The sequence below is a fragment of the Hypanus sabinus genome, chromosome 24, assembly GCF_030144855.1.
Source record: "Hypanus sabinus isolate sHypSab1 chromosome 24, sHypSab1.hap1, whole genome shotgun sequence".
NCBI lineage: Eukaryota > Metazoa > Chordata > Chondrichthyes > Myliobatiformes > Dasyatidae > Hypanus > Hypanus sabinus.
The window spans coordinates 17,122,468-17,129,345 of NC_082729.1; the positions used below are offsets into that span (position 1 = coordinate 17,122,468).

Consider the following 6,878-nt stretch of genomic DNA (forward strand, 5'->3'; position numbering starts at 1 on the left):
TTTGGTCAGGATTTTATTCTGTGCCAAAAAGCAGAAATTGCAAATGTTCACACATGCAAGCTGTTCTCTATATGGTTCTGTGCTGTTTTTTAACTTCTTTTAAATCTCCTTATAATTTTCAGGGAAGTCCAGAGGCCCCAGAGAATTGAGGTGAGAGCATGATTTCGGCAGAAGCAAATGGATATAACATTCATATAGAAATATGGGGAAAGTTTTAGAATTCTGAACATCATCTCGGAACACTTTTATCCAATATTCGGGTGTCAGTTGTAGAGTGATATTATGAAAATGAATCCCCGTTTGATCATTGTCCCCAGTGGCAGCTCCCTAAAGCGTTTCTCCAAATAGATCACATGCTCCACATTAGCCCCACTTTTTGCGCTTCCGCGGGATAGGAACGACAAAAGAGAAGTATGATTCAACGTTTATATTGTGTCATGCTGCTGGCACACGATGGACACCTGTCAGTACCTCCAGTTGAAATTTGTCTTTTTGTGCGTTTTCCCCATAGCCGTCAGTCTGTGGTTCTGTATTGCCATGTTCTCTTGTTCGTTTTCATGTCCCATGTGCTCCTGTCCACGATCCTGCTCTACTCCGGCCCTTTGTTTGCACCTCGAGATTTGCTACTCAGTAAATATCACAGGGCGCACAGTATTGGTCTGAGATTGGGTCCCTGCTTCAGCGCCCTGACAGTTGAGTGACGACATAGGCCACCTTGGCTCGGTCAGTCGGAAAGGGTGTAGGCTGTAACTCAAAAATGAGGATGCACTGCGAAAGTAAAGAGCGGCAGGTACCGGGCTCACCTAAGTACTTTTCTGGAGGAGGCAGACGGGGCTTTTGGACGGGAGGAGTATGCGAGAACGCAGGGGGCGGGGCGGAAGATGCAGTCGTAGAATGTGGATGGGCGCTCTAAATCTGGGCCAGAAGATCGGCTACGTTGGCAGAAAGTGACTCCACTGCACTGAATGCGGAGTCCAGCTGATTCTAGTGTCTGCCCAGCATCACTCCCTGTTGTTCAAGGCCAGCCCTCAGACGACCAGGGTCTACTGGATCCATTCTGGCTAGATTGTACCGTCGGTGTCAAGGTTCCGGCAGAAATCAAAACATCCACAGAAATCCAAAAACCTGAATCGGGAAACAGGAATGCCGGAAAGGCTCAGGAAAATTCACCGACACAATCTGAAAATAAACAAGTGAAAACAGAGGACTGAAATACACTGAGCAATAAACAGAGAGCTAGATGATAGGTGGAGCACAATGAGACAGAAGCGGCAGCAAAACAGGTAATATTGAGAAACAGGTGAGAGGCAGAGTACTCAGTAATACAGGGGCCGGAGTAGGGAAGGAGCGGGGACAGGAGCACATGGAACGTGAAAACAAACAAGAGCACATGTCAATACGAAACCATATAGATCTAATATGATTCATGATTCATTCTTGCTGATTTTCCTCACTATTTATCTTCTCAGTTTTTTTTGATTTTTTTCAGACCTTAGTGGGATCCTTTCACCTTTTATCATCCATTTTGCTCTCCATTTGCCTCTTAATACCGTTTTGACCTCTCCCACTCGCCTGTCCCTTTCGCACTACTTTGAAACCCACAATCTTTCCACGTCCACTCCCATCCTCGATCTGATATGGTGCACATCTGGCCGTCATGCGGTTTCCTCATTCGATTCTAATTTTTGAAAGCGATGAAGGTCTTACATCGATCGTCAGAAATCAGATTTCTCCAAGCCTGACATTCTAATGATGAGTGTATTCCCTGTGCCATCCCAAGTTCAAATCAAGTTCAAGTTAAATTTTATTGTCATTTGAATCATGTATATGTCTACCGTGAAACGAAACAGTGTTCCTCCGGTCCAAGGTGCCCAGCACAGTACATATACTGTAACTCATGCACAACATATATAAATTCCACATTGCCACAAATAAATTACAAATAATAAGATGCATTTACCACAACAGTAAACAATATAAACAATCATTAACTGGCACTTTGTACTTGATGAAACCTGTGTGCTGACAGGGACTGTCATTCCCTTGCTCTTTCCATCCCTCGTGCTCGTCTGGACAATATCTGTACTCTAATTTTTTGCATTGCATCATAGTGATAGGATAAACTTGGGCACTCCAAACAGTGACGCACTTAAGTCTACTGCCGGCTGTATTCTGCAGCACACTTCCATTCTTCTGCAAACGTTCAGAATTACACGGTTTTCTTGTCTAATCACCTCTGTCCTGTTTGGGACAACTCACTTATTGGGAAAGTTGTCTACATATCAACCAGAAAGATCTCCTGCAATTTCTTTCCCACTGTCTTCAATATATTTGCAATATTTTTCAAATAAAATAAGTTGACTTGGAAATTTATGTTCCTTTCAGAGCCGCTCCACCTCCTAACGACGGTGGCAGTGACGACATCGTATGTAAGTATTGTGTAACATCTAGAATAGTAGAAATCCCGATGCAGCGGCCTGCGCTTAATTGGAACACATCGTAACCACTAACTTTTGGCTAATTAGGCGTCAAGTCGTCTCAAAAAATTAAAGGCATTTCGGTAATTTGCTCTATTATTTTTTGTTCTTTCAGAGTTGTCCCAAATAAGCTGACCCTGTGATTAAACCGTAGCCGTTCATATTCAACTACATTTATGTCTGTCCTTTCTGAAACAAACCGTGAATATTACATGCAGAGCTGGTTCCTTAACAAAATCCATATAATTGCTCCCGACAAAGATAGTAGTGATTGCTCATCAGACTCAGTAGGACCTTTACAGAATATCTTCTGCGACTCGACTCTTTATAATTCGGTTTATTCTGAGATGACCTCTTTGCTTATTTTGTCTATTTCGTGATACAGAGCGGTAACACGCTCTTCTGCTGCAACGAGCCTGCGCCGCCAAAATTACACTGATGTCATCAACTAACATACTAACCCGTATTTCATTGGAATGTGGGGGGAAGCCGGAGCACTCGGGCACACGGTCATGGGGAGAGTATACAAACGTCTCGCGAAGAGCGGTGGGAAAAGAGATTCATTCTCTCTCTCTCTCTCTCTCTCTCTCTCTCTCTCTCTCTCTCTCTCTCTCTCTCTCTCTCTCTCTCTCTCTCTCTCTCTCTCTCTCTCTCTCTCTCTCTCTCTCTCTCTCTCTCTCTCTCTCTCTCTCCTCTCTTTCTCTCTCTCTCTCCTCCCCCTCTCCCTCCCTCTCCCCCTCCCTCCCTCCCCCCACCTCGACCCCATCTTGCTACAGTCTTTGAGTCAGCATTGAGCCATCATCCCAACTGCTTCAATTATTCTATTAGAATAACCAGTTAGCCTGACTTTGGTGGTTGGGATTGGCCAGATTAAGCATGAGTTAAGCATTACTATGCATGAGTTTTCTATAAACTTGGAGGCACATTATTAAGTGGGCCGCAGCTGGCATGGTTTCGTTTAGAAGCAATTTAGCTTGACAAATCTTTAGGGATTATTTGAGGAAATAACCTGCAGGATAGGCAAAAAGTGGATACTGTTTGCTTGCATTTTCAGATGGGTGTTGACTGCGTGCTGAACGTAGCACCAGTGCTATTACAAAAAAGTACAACATGAACAAGGGCTCTTACTCCGCGCTGTATGCTAAATTAAATAAATATATAAATACTGGCTGATTGGCAGTAGGCAAAGAGTTAGAATGATGGGGGCATTTTCTGGTTGGCTCCTCCAAGAGGATCACAACCTTGAAATGGGTATTGCAGAATTTCGTGCCTCAATGATCAGCAGGTCTATGTTGGCTCGAGGTAACGCTTTATGCTTTGGCTCTTGGCAGCGTCAACTTTGAAAACAGGTCACAGAGTAGAGGTCAGACTAAAAGTAATCCGCCTGTCGTCTAGGTTCAGGGGTTCAGCTCAGGTCTAACAATCGTGACCACAGGAGCTTCATTAGGATGAGCGTCAATGGTTACGGAATGAAAGGAGAATGGGATGGGGAGGAAAAATGAATCAACCATAAACGATGCGCAACTAAGAGGGGCCTAATGGCCTTATTCTGCTCCTTTGCCTTATGGCAAACCGCAAATGAGTATGTAACCTCCGCCAAGCAGAGCACGCAATGTTTCCCAAATAGACCAGACAGCAGTTCATGACATAGCGAACTACTCCAGAAAGCAGCTCGCTCACATTTGTCCACAGTTCACTTCAGACCTCGGGCGCTGTCCGCCTGTAGTTTGTACGTCCTTTCTTTAAGGTCCTTCAAAATTCCCGTGTAGGTTTGTGGTTTAATTGGAAATTGCAACGGGCCACATCTAACCACGATTTTATACATGTTTAATGTAGCGTTTTAAATATCGATAATATATGATTTCTTGTTTTTAATTTTGTACAGACACTGAGCTTACGTTAATACCACAAAGGACAAATCAAAAAGTGAGTTGAAAATGCTCCTTTCGTTATAATTTATGATTTACGTCCTCGCTTTCAGACAGTTGGCTATTCATCTTAGGATTGCCCAGTAGGTTTCTCTCAGCATTATACTTTAAAATAAACAGGCATTTTCTATTTTGTAACGAAACTTGAATCGGGCATTATACTAGCGTGGAAAAGTGAATTATATGGAGAGACATGCGTCATCACGCACGTAATCTATACGTGACTCGATTGCGAATGATGCTTATTTTTTTTTGCATCGTAAGGTTGCGCTATCTATAGGAACTGATGCGCAGGATCTTTTGGTGACAGCTCTTCTGGGTCAAGGTTAAAGTGCAGAAAATCCTTTACATTCGCAACCCGACTATCCTTAATATCTGGAAAGTGTGACATATTCTCCAATAACGGGGAAATGATATGCTTCCCCTGACTGAAACACCCTCTGTTGCAATAATTACTCTCTGCCCTATTTCAAATATTAATGTGCGATGCTCTTGGAGGTAAGAAATAATGTGTTTCTTACGTTAAGGCTGTGAGGCTAACAGCTGAGGGTTAACTATTTTATTGGGTCATGTTTTCATATGATCGTAAAAGAAGCTGAACCCACTTTGATCTTAACTCGATTACCTTGCACTGCCTTAAGCGTCTGCAACTGTGATTAACAGCGCTCAGACATTTTGTTATCGATTTATTTACTTGTTTGTTTATTTCGCGATGCTGCGCCGAACAGGGCCCTCCAGACTATCAAGCCGCGCCGCCAAGCAATTTAAGTCTTGGACATATACAGGAAAATTACAATGACCAATTAACCTGCTAACCGATATACTGTACCTTTGGACTGTGGGGAGAAATCGGCGGTTCCGAAAGAAAACGCACGCGGTCCACGGGGCGTACGTAAAAACTCCTTACAGACGGAGCAGGAAATTGAATTCCGAACACTGATAACCTGAGCTGTAATTCCGTCCCGCTAACCGCTGCGCTGAGGTGGCGCTCAAAGATCTTATTTCAGTCCCATGATGAGCAGTTTGTTCTTACCGCTAGTTCCAAACGTTCATCTGTCAATAGAATAGTTTTCAGCCGTTAACAGATAGACAGACATCGAAATTATTCACTAACGAATTTGATCATTCATCTCAGGGCAAGAAGAAACGCTTTGAAACCAACGGCGATGATAGCACGGTCTATGCAGACGTCAAGCTGTAAAAGGGACAGCAAGCTTCTCGATATTCGATGTGTCCACAGGAGGTAAGGTGCCGATCAAAACAATGATCAAGTGGAATTTAGACTGCTCCATATTACCTAGCAATAATTACTGGTTACAAACAGCTTTGAAGTATGTGAACTGAGCAAATCTCGTTTTACCCTCCTGATACTCTGTTGAACAGACAGCCCTGCGATGTGATTACCGACTGGTGACGTATTCCTCCATTCATTGTTTCTCAAGGGAACTGAAAAATATACCGAACTGGGGAAAAGGTTAACTATTTTGACTCTTAAATTCCTTCCCACCATTCAACACCGCCATAGATAATGCCACACTTTCCCATCTTCTCGGCAATAGGAGTGGGAGGAGCTAAAGATGGCGCCAGATGTTTTTGTGGACCTGTCCGAAACAGTTTAATACTTCTCTTCTCGTGTCTCTGTCATTTCTTTTCAAGGTGACTTGGGTCCGTGATCTACAGCTGCAGCTCAAGCTACGCTTCTTCATAGGTGGTGGGTTCTCGCTGACGGAACTCACCGAGCGACCTGGGGTTTCGATGTCTCTATGTTTCAATGTTTCGACGTGCGCCGTCGGGGTGCGGTCCGGTAGACGACTCGATTCCTCACCGAGGTCACAGACTGAAATGTCGCGCGATATTGAAACACCGAGACAGCGGGCGGTGTGGGCAGCCGTCTGAGGCCCCTCGAGGGAGGGAGGGGGGAATCTCTCACTCTCTCTTGCTGTCTCTTTCAATGTATAAAACAGGAAGGACCTATACACCGATGTATCTCAACAATCAATCAATAATCGGATTGATAGATAGCTAGCTATCTATAAATAAATAGAGAGAGAGAGAGAGAGAGAGAGAGAGAGAGAGAGAGAGAGAGAGAGAGAGAGAGAGAGAGAGAGAGAGAAGAGAGAGAGAGAGAGAGAGAGAGAGAGAGAGAGGAGGGAGAGAGAGAGAGAGAGAGAGAGAGAGATGCTTGAAAGGACAGAAGCTTTTGATGGACTCTAGATCATGGTCTGCGGAAGTTTAACTAATGCTTCATGGTGGGGAGGGTTAAATATTTTGTTGCTGCTTGTGCGTAGGAGGGGAGATTTGGGTTGTAACGTTTTCTGTCGAACATTATCTGTTTTTCTTCTCTGTTTCGTAACTGTCTTCGAAGAGTAAGGATTTCAGTTGTATATTGTATACATTCTTTGATAGTAAATTGAAGCATTAAACGATTAATAGCTGCCATATCTTCTGCGTAGCTCAGTTTCAAGATTGGGAT

At 43.8% G+C, this 6,878-nt stretch overlaps 1 long non-coding RNA gene across 1 annotated transcript; it reads left to right on the forward strand.

The window, feature by feature from the left end:
- The first annotated feature begins 120 nt into the window (after window positions 1–120).
- Window positions 121–6,460, forward strand: LOC132380531 (uncharacterized). Its single transcript, XR_009507805.1, has 5 exons — window positions 121–150; window positions 2,386–2,429; window positions 4,363–4,403; window positions 5,541–5,648; window positions 6,062–6,460. It is a non-coding gene; the product is annotated as an uncharacterized LOC132380531 (long non-coding RNA).
- Window positions 6,461–6,878: the final 418 nt, after the last annotated feature.